The 9,723-nt window shown below is 40.0% G+C and overlaps 1 protein-coding gene across 6 annotated transcripts in view; it reads right to left on the reverse strand.

Moving 5' to 3' along the window:
• rhea (Talin_middle and talin-RS domain-containing protein rhea) overlaps positions 1 to 8,927 on the reverse strand; it is a 32,371-nt gene extending 23,444 nt beyond the window's left edge. For 3 of the 6 annotated variants that reach the window (XR_011418569.1, XM_070215160.1, XM_017136909.3), the window contains exon 1: positions 7,548 to 7,670. The gene's annotated coding sequence lies outside the window, so the exon portion shown is untranslated. Of the gene's footprint in view, positions 1 to 5,584; positions 5,777 to 7,547; positions 7,672 to 8,788 lie in introns of those variants that run through there. The other 3 variants (XM_070215159.1, XM_070215158.1, XM_070215162.1) reach the window with 3 other exon arrangements.
• Between the last annotated feature and the right edge of the window lie 796 nt (positions 8,928 to 9,723).

Raw genomic sequence — 9,723 nt, forward strand, 5'->3', positions numbered from 1 at the left:
AACACTTTTTGGGTAAAAATAATATTCTCCTTGAGCTTGAATTTATTTCGTACATTTCCCCAAAAAAAGAAAACTAGCTGGATAAAAAGCAAGCACTTCCAAACTCACAACAGGGGTCAACTGGGCAGATTTGACATACAGAGACTATATATGCACCTCTGATAACCCCTGACTGCGGTGGTAATTTGAGTAAACAAGACATCGTCGCCGGGGCAACTCCGCAATGAGCAATGAGCAATGTGGCCAACAATGGGGCTCAAATTTGTGTATCGCTATCAGCATCGCCAGCAACAACAATGGGCAGGCAATGATGATGGCAAAATCCAGATAAAAGATGCATTAAAAGTAACAAAATACACAAATAAACAAACGAACAAACGGCCGAAGGATGGCTGGAGATCCCTAGATGGATGGATGGTGGGTGGGTGGTTAAAGCAAACAAACAAATCAAATCGAATGAATCGACGACGACGACAAAAGTGACGTCAAAAGGGAAGGCTGCACGCAAGTGGGTGGCTTTGATGGGATCGGGTTGACTGAAAGGTCTCGATGGCCCTGTAATTTTCAATTATCATCAAGGTGGTGGCACATCATAATGTGGCCAAATTATGTCAACGGAGCGATAAGCATCAATGTTCTAATTACAATCCTTTATGAAGGAGCGTGCTTGTAATTAGCTCAGTTTATGATGCCCAAGCTTATCCATGAATAAAGGGATTTAGTACTCCGTTGTCAAGTGGAGTAAAGTGCAAATACACATTTTGTATACGTAAATAATTATATTTTTTAAGAGGTATGTGGGAATGAATCTGTAATTTCCTCTGATCCGCAGTATATTATTAGGTATTTCCTGAATAATCTAGTATTTCATGAAATATTTCGAAAGTATTTAATAGAAACCCAAAGAAAAGAAATTATATTTTCTTTCAATCTAATCTAAAACGGTTATGAAAATATTCCTATCTATAATTTTATGTAAACTGGCTTTAACTCTAGATTCATTTTAAAAGATTTCTTATAAATGCCTGTCAGCTCATTTATGGACTTTGGTGTATATTCCCCCTCAGAAATTTCACATTTCCTGCCAACTTGGATTGCCTTAGCTTCCTTCCTTCCTTTTCTCGGCGCATACGACACCATCAACATACGAAAGACATTGCCAAGCAATTTTATGATTGGATGCCAAGTTCCATTCCCATGCCACTGCCTGCCCACTTAAGAAGGAGCCCCTCCTTTGAGTCACCCTCTCTGGTGGCCACCTCCTGCTCCTCCCCGCCATTTTCAGCCCCTCATCCACAGCCGACATCGTCAATCGGAGACGGCAAAAAATTAGGCTCCCGCCAGTCGGGCTCCAATGGATTTTCGCACAAGTGAGTGCCAAAAGCGACAGTGCCACACAGCATATACACAAATTTATATGTGCGTGTATTTATATATAGCGATATAACAAATAGTCAGGGGCATCCCTGCGAGAGGGAGCTGGATTGCAGCTGGGTTGACTTTGAGGGGCAGCACTCGCACTCGCACTCGAATGCCAATGCATCCATAAGCCGAATGAGAAATGAATTTTTATTTTCACACTCACTCACTGACACTGGCGACACACAAAGCAGTTCCATTGATTAAAAGAGGCCCCCAATCCCCCGGCCAGATGGAAATAAATTGCGAAGCAAGGCCGGGCCAGGCGATAACTGCCGATGGACACGACAATCCCCGGAAAAAGGGGAGGCAGTCGGAGGAGAGATAATCAAATCGGGAAAGGAATGCATAAAATGGGGGGTTAAATACAGAAGAACTTGTCTAATTCCCAAGGTCCCAAGGAATTATTGCAGATCAAACGAAACTGAGTCACGAATCATAAATTTCTCTTTAAGCGGTTGTCATATAGTAAAGATATAATAAAATCTTATTAAGAAACTGAGTAAAACTTGGAATAATATTTAAAATGATAGCTTAATTTTACTTTTTTTATGTGGCCCAAAATTTATAACCCTTGATTAACTTTTATAATTAATTAAAAGCCAATCAATCATTAGGTATGGAAAAATGTTGTCTTCTGTGTACACTGTACCCTTTTATTCACCTAATAGCTTGAGTTAGAGAAATTCGAAAGCATTTTCTAGCGTTTTTCTCGGCGCTATAAAGCCATAAAATCAAAATCCTCAAGATTTCCAGCAATTTTTCATTATAGCCCCGCTCTGCGGGAATTCAGGGGGTGTGACAAACCGCAACCCGTTGCAATGGGAACGCCAAACCCGACTTATCGACTGACCACATCGAATTGTTTCGCTGATGGACTGACAGATTGATGAAGTGCCCAAATGCGTGTTCACTCGGCCCTCAAACAAGTAAGTCCGAAAGCAGAAAAGCGCCAATGAATTACTGACGTAATCAGCCAGGGATTTACGACACCCACGGCGATATAGGAGACGATCAGAGGCCCAACCCACTTCCACCGGCGATAAACGAAACAAATAAAAAGATTCGTTTTCTCGGCGAGTTCGGTAGTCGATGATAGGGGAAAATTAATTTTTGCATAAATCTTCGCATGCGTTTGTTTGCCTACGAACATGGTGACAATAAAAGTCAGGCCGCCGAAGGCAGACAACAAATGCGAATGAATATACTTCCAGTTTATTTTTAGACGCGAATGCATATTCTTTATCAGCATTAATAGTAAACAAGGGGTCCTCTCTCGCGCACTCCACTGATTTTTAATGACTCAACCGATGAGTGTGCGTGCAAAAAAGGGAATGCAAATCGAGTTGAGTCGCATCGAATCGAATCGAATCGAGAAGGAAATGTTCGAAATTCCGATTCAGATGGTCGTTTCTGGTCTTCGCTTCCACCTCCGCCACTTGAGTTCCGCGTAATTAAGAAACATTCCAAAACAATAAACTATTCCACAATACGGGGCGGCCCAATCGAACTCAATATGGAATCTTCTACGAGCTCCGAGTTGCGGCCCATTTTGTTTATTTAGCATTTCGGTTGTTTGATTCGGGTCCGGTGCAAAAGCGAAACATGTGTGCGGCAGCATTAAACCCACATAAACTCACATGAGCCCCAAGTAGTTGTATCTGTTGTACAGAGAGGAAAATTTAAGATTAAGATTTATGTTAAGATGCAATTGGCCTTATACAAACAACGTACTTCTTGGGAAAAATACACGTTCTTAAGATTTCGATTCCTGTTCCTGAGACAAACTCTTAAAGATCCATAAATGGTTTGTTTTCTCAGTGTATCTATATATAGCCTATGTACACATATTCAGCATGTATGCATCCATGTATCTAAAGTGCAATACAAAACCATTGAAAATGCTGAGGCGTTAAGAAAATAGAGCGCACACACCAGTTGTTATTTTTATTTTTTAATTGTTATTACGCTGGTCGATTTGTTTTTGTTCTTTCAGTTGCCGCCAGTTGTTCGAAGCGTTGAATTTTGATATCGCAATGAATTGGCCGGGTGGCTTAATTTACTTTAATTGAGCTTGAAACATGCAGTGAACAAATGACTGGAAAATTGAAATAAATCAAAGGTGAATGCATATTCAATGGTTCTTCATTAGCAGTTTGAGTAAAGGGATCATTTGATGGCAATTAACTTTCTCCATAAGTTTAATTTAATAATTTTTAAGGCCCTTTCAGTGACATTTCACATTATAAAGCAATCAAAAAGTGGTAATTTCAAGCTTGTCATAAAAAATTCAATTAATCCCGAAAATATAAAGTAATCCGCGCTGCAAAAACATCCCCGGGACATCAATCTCTCTTTCGAAAGTTGTATGGCGAGCGCTCATTGGAAGACCTTTGCACTCGGCCACTCGTCTCGCCCAGAGCAAAGCGAATTAATGAATACAGCTCAATTAATAAAACAGCGAACAAAAAGTATGCAAAACCATAAAAAAGCGAGAAAAAAATCCAAGCAGATACAAGTGGAAAATGCAGTCACTTGTCTGCCAGCAGCGGCAATCGAAACGTGCCCCAAAATGGGCAACACAAGCTGCTGCCCACCAGCGTTCCACCAGTGACCGAGTTACAAATCAGTTTGCTCAATGAATGGCCGCTCTATCGAAACCGAATGTACACGCAGCCCCAGACTATAGCACATCAAAGACCCACAGATCACTCAACAAATTCCTGGTACTACAATTTGGATAATTACCAAAACAAATTTATAGAGAGATACTAAATGAGGGTACAAGTAAATTATTAATTTGTATATAATTAGCTTTTAATTAAAGGAAATGTTTTTCTTTCCCTATATTACTATCAAAAATTCTTTAAAAAGGTATATATTTAGAGAATTTGAGGAAATCGAATTAGAGATAAGGTGGTGAAAGTAGAACACTCCCTTACTCATTCTTGTTTGATAAGTGTAACATGCTCTAAAGATCTTATCTATTGAAGAGGAAAATGTTGATGTATTTATTATGAAATGCGTGAGTAGAACACCGCATTCCAGAAGACTTTTATCTCTCAGAACAATCAGTTCATTCGGATTATGAAGAAATATTAACGTAAAACGTACTGTTTTTAATAAATTAAGATAAAGTTAAGGACTAGTTTGTCAAGTGTACATTATATCTTGGCGGATGCAAAGCGTCCCCACGTCCACATCCGAAATATTTGTTGGATTTGGAGCCGATGCACTGCCCACACAGTGGCATGGAGTGAAAATGAGCTCCGATCTCGATTTCTTTACGTTTCCGAAGCGTGTTTATGTGGCGGGCATTCCAAAAACGAAGCCCACTACTAATAAGGTCAAAAAAGAGCTCGAAAGAGAGAGGCTGAAAATAACAACAGCTTTAAACGAGCGCATTGACATTTTGAGATAATGGATAAATAATACAAAATACGCCCACAAAATGGAGCGACGGCGAAATTTGCCAAACAATCGGACAAAAAATGTGAGGAAAACAGCACAAAAGAGAGAGAAATTATGACAAACAGCCGAAAGACGCGAGATATTTAAATATAAGGAAGAGGACGGGACGGAAAGAGCGCAAAAACAATAAATCTACTTACAGATACAAAACAAATCTTAGCGTATGTGTATCTTGAAGATAAATCGCATTTGTGGGGGAGGGGAGTGGGAGGCCAGCCAGCTGCTAGGCAAACGAGAAATGTAGAAATAAAACTGTTATCTTTTTGAAAGAAGTTTAGGATAAGAAATTTGAGAAAACCATTCTCAACACCATTTCATTATAAGCTTGGTAAATCCTAATAAAAATCTAAAAATCACATATGTTTATAGAACATAACATCATGATCTAAAATAGTCCCATTTTTTTCCCAGTGGACCAGCGTAAAGTCAGGGGCAGACATCAAAAAGCAGACGTCGACGCAGGCGCCGGCAGAGCGATGAGGTAATTTTCAGCTTGTTTTCTAATTTGCTCAAAATCCGAAATGTGGAAAAGGGTTTTCCGAGGGTTTTGGCGCGTACCGCGCAGGCGTAACGTGCAGTTTACGTTCGAATCGTGTTACACAATGGATCTGCTTATTTCTGGCACATATTCCCCTCTGAATGGGTAAAAATAACACCATATGTCACGCACTTATACTCGCGCACTCTCGTATACCTTCTTTATTTTCCACAATTAAGCTGGAAACTCTTTTGATATTTGAACTTGAACGATATGTGTGATATGCGATCTATATATATATGTACGAGTCGGATATATAAAATATATATATATATTGGTATACGATATCGGGCGCGGCACAATCGAACGAATTGGCACCGACGGCGGACGAAACTCGAATGAGCGGGGCCGTAGAAGCGAGTGGTTCGCTGGGTTCCATGGTATGATATTGTGAGCAACAGTTGGGAGAGCCGCCGCGAAGAGAGCCACCTGCTGGGGTCTCTCTTCTCCGATTCTCCGATGATTCTTCTGATTCTCCCGATCGCCGTCTGCAAATGTAAACAAAACAAAAGGTGCCAGCAAAAGGGAGGACAGGAGGTGGCCGAGGAGGAGGAACCGAGCCACAAGGTGATGGACCCGTGCCAGTGGTGACTAATCGTTGGGCCCAACTTATGGCTCTTTCTTTCTTCTCACAAAAAAAACGATAGAGGAAGCGACAAAGTGGAAGTGGAAGTGAGCTTAGTCACTTGGGGAATTCTACGAAATAGGCCTTACAGCATTTAGCTTTGAAGGGCTAGTACGATCAATTGATTGGGTCTTTGGAAATAATAGGAGGCAATTGGCATAAGTCATAAAAATAGGCCTTGTATTATTGTTTACGTATTCAAACATAATGATTAATAGTTTGAAGATGATGGTTTGCTATATAATATTTTATCAATTGTTAAATGTTGTGACAAACATGTTTCCTATTTATTTAAAAAATGACTGTAGTTTGTGTTTACCCTCAATTTATTTTTGTACAAATTTTTTTAGACTTGCTCACTAAAATATTATTGAATTAATATAGTCGACGATTTAATTTTGTCCTACGAAAATATTGTAAGCTTCATTTAGTATGGAAAACTTGGATCCTGATTGATGCAAAGATGGCTACATGTCTTAAAATAAGATCTAGTCTAGTAAGATAGTAAACTATCTACATACAACGTTTTATAAAGTGAAAATACAAAATAGCTCTTCATTTTTTTGGATTAAAAATTCAGGTAATAACTTACTATTATACCATACTATTGTCAAAGCAATAATAATGGACTTTATAGTGAGTTAAGAATTATAAAATACACTCGAAACTCGAATCTCTACAGATCCTTAAATGTCTTCATCTTATACAGGAAAGTTGCACCCCTTATACCAAAAACTGCCTAAACAAAAGAAGCGAAGTAATGGCCTGTTGACTTCAATTAGGTCCAATTATTGACGCAATTGCGGGTCTGATCCCGGGAAGAGTGAAATCTTTTTACCAGTGCCAGCGGGACGTCAGCACGAGTCGCTCGGTCCTCGGATCTTCGGGGGTTGCAGAGTTAACTCCACAATTAAGTTGAGAATTGAAGCCAATTTGCGAAACCCGCGATTCCGACTCTTCAGTCGGGGTTATCTTATCGGGGCTGGAATGTACCCCATATATACCACTCATGCTCCACCCTCCAGCTGTTCAGATAAAGCCGTCAAACCAAACCAACTGCTGCGCTGATAATTCGAAGCAGTCGCAGTTGGACCCTCGTTAATTGAATTATATTCGCAGCTTTGGCTAAGAAAAAAGTTGCACTTTAATTAGCATAAAACGTAGGCGAGACACACAAACAAACATACAAATGCGGGCGTTCCCTTCTTTTACGTTGGGAGCACAACAATAACTTGGCTAAAAGGGCGGAATTCGCGTGACCACCACAACAAATGAGTGGGCTACGAGGGACCCAAAATCCGGGGGACTTACATACGTACACGGGGATGATGACGACTCCACCCCGGAGGAGCACCCACTTAGGCGGCAACAACAACAACAACCGAGAATTTGGCCAGCTGCCTCCACTTGCTCCGTTTGCCCGCTTTTCCCGCCCCGGGAAAACCTGCCTTGGCTGATTTTGGCTCTGGGAGCCTTAAACTTTGTTTGACTTACAGAAACACACGGCGAAAAGGGCTTAAAGAGTGCTAAAATCGAGTAAATAAAACAACACTTTACAAATCGTCGTAGATAGGAGTGATGGGAAAATTTCGATGCCTTTCGTGCCGATATTTCTCGATATTTTCGTCTATCGATGCTAGGCAATGCATCGATGCTTGGCAAGCATCGGCGGTTTAAATAAAAATGTAATTAAAAGTCTCTTTGAAAAATATGTATTTGTATTTCAGTTCTAATTAAACTCCTTAAATGTTAGCCAGAAGAAATTGTGTTGCAGTCTAAAATAATGGATAACATAAGGGCTGTTAAACTAACGGCCGGCTGTTAAGTGCAGGGTCACCCTATGTAACGGCGCCAAATTCAAAAAGTGGCCAACTAATGCTGTTTTACTAAAACACAGATTAAAAATCCAGCAATTTGTAGCTAAATCTAAGAAAAACAACAGCTTCACATGATTAATGAAGGTTACGGGCCTTATAAAAGCGCACCCCCACACAAACTTGATAAATTTGTCTGGCTTTCCTGAATTTTCTCCGAGACGATCATCGTTTCCGTTTTGATTTTGGGCGATTGGAGGGCAGCCAAGTGTACAACATACAACCCCCGAAAAAGCCGGGCAATCTTTTGGGGGCCCTTTCACTGGGGTTGCTTTCCCTAAGCCAGCGAAATAAAAATAAATTTAATGTTCCTGTTTTTTCCCTCCTTACTCGACTTGTCAAGGATATCATACATATATGTAAGCGTAATTTATGCTGCAAAACATCTCGAGCATAAACAGGAAACAAGCGTCCACGCTCTTCTTTTCTTTTTGCTACACAGTGGGAAACAAAGATATATTTGTAGTTTATAAAACATAAATTAAATAAAAGTTTTGTATCTCAAGGGCTCAAGAGAACTAGTATTTAATTTCTTTTAGTTTTATTTTAAAACGGACATTATTTATGAATATCATTATTTTTTGCATATCATCAGAAAACATTTATTTATTTATATTAATTAAGAAAAATAAAGTGAAAAATCTTTAAAAATATCTGTATTTCTCACTGTGCATCACGGCCCACCCCTTGCCTTTCTGGCAAATTTCTTGAAATAAAGTCAAGTTCGAGGCTTGGGCGCAAATTCAATTAATTTCAATCGAACGCCTGTCGTTCTGGGCATCCGGCATCGATGTCCCGCGATCCGAGGCTGCCAAACAGATACGCAGACGGAAGACTCAGGATGTGAAGATATAGACTCACCCCTCGGACCGATAAATCTCGGAACTGGCACACTCGCACACACACGCTCCTGTTATGACTGCTGGCCGAATGGTTAAACCCAAAGGCATCGACATGTGTCCTGGCGCTCCTGCTGCGTCATTGCTTTAGTTCCGGTTGAGTTTCTGCCAGCGCTCGGCAAGATTTATGTCACTTTGTTGGGACAACAAAGGGGCAGTCACTGCGACCAGGAAGGGGAAACAAAAACCCGATTCGCAAATCCTTTCCTCGAGTGACCCACTTGGGACTGACCAGCGAGGAGCAACGCTAATTGAGCGATCTTCCGGTTGGCTAATGGGTTAAGCCGGCCAAGTGCCCATATATCATGTCCTTGGCTGCGATAATTTCGGCATTTTATCAACCAAAATTTAGAGGGTTTTTGGCTCTTGCGTAGATTTATGACCATCTAATTGAGTTTGTAGTTTTCCGAATGCATTTCTGGTTTCTGGTTGCGGATGCGCAATCATTTCAGCTCTTTGGAGACCAATAAAATGGGTAAAATATAATTACTAAATCTCATATTTTATGTGCAGTAGAAAATAGAAAAACTTGAGCTCAGAGAAGGGAAATAATAATTAATAATTTCTAAAATATGACAAAACTTAAGTACCAAGTTGTTTTGTTTCAGTTGTATTACTGGTTAAACAAGTATTTTTTTGTACACTTAATTTGCTCATTAAACCAAATAAAATATTTAAGAAATTCGTCTCTATACTCTTAAATTCCATTCACTTTTCAATAATTACATGAGCAGTCAGTTGTCTCCCTTTTTTACGAATAACCCCCGGAAAGGCGTAAACTCGTTTTAATATTGCCCGACAAATTCCCCACAAATTCGAAGCCCTCGAACGACATTTGCATGCGGGCAACTACAAAAAGGCGGCGAGAATAAAACTTATATTGAAAACAATAAAAAT

Source organism: Drosophila takahashii, chromosome 3L, assembly GCF_030179915.1.
Source record: "Drosophila takahashii strain IR98-3 E-12201 chromosome 3L, DtakHiC1v2, whole genome shotgun sequence".
In the NCBI taxonomy this organism is placed as follows: domain Eukaryota; kingdom Metazoa; phylum Arthropoda; class Insecta; order Diptera; family Drosophilidae; genus Drosophila; species Drosophila takahashii.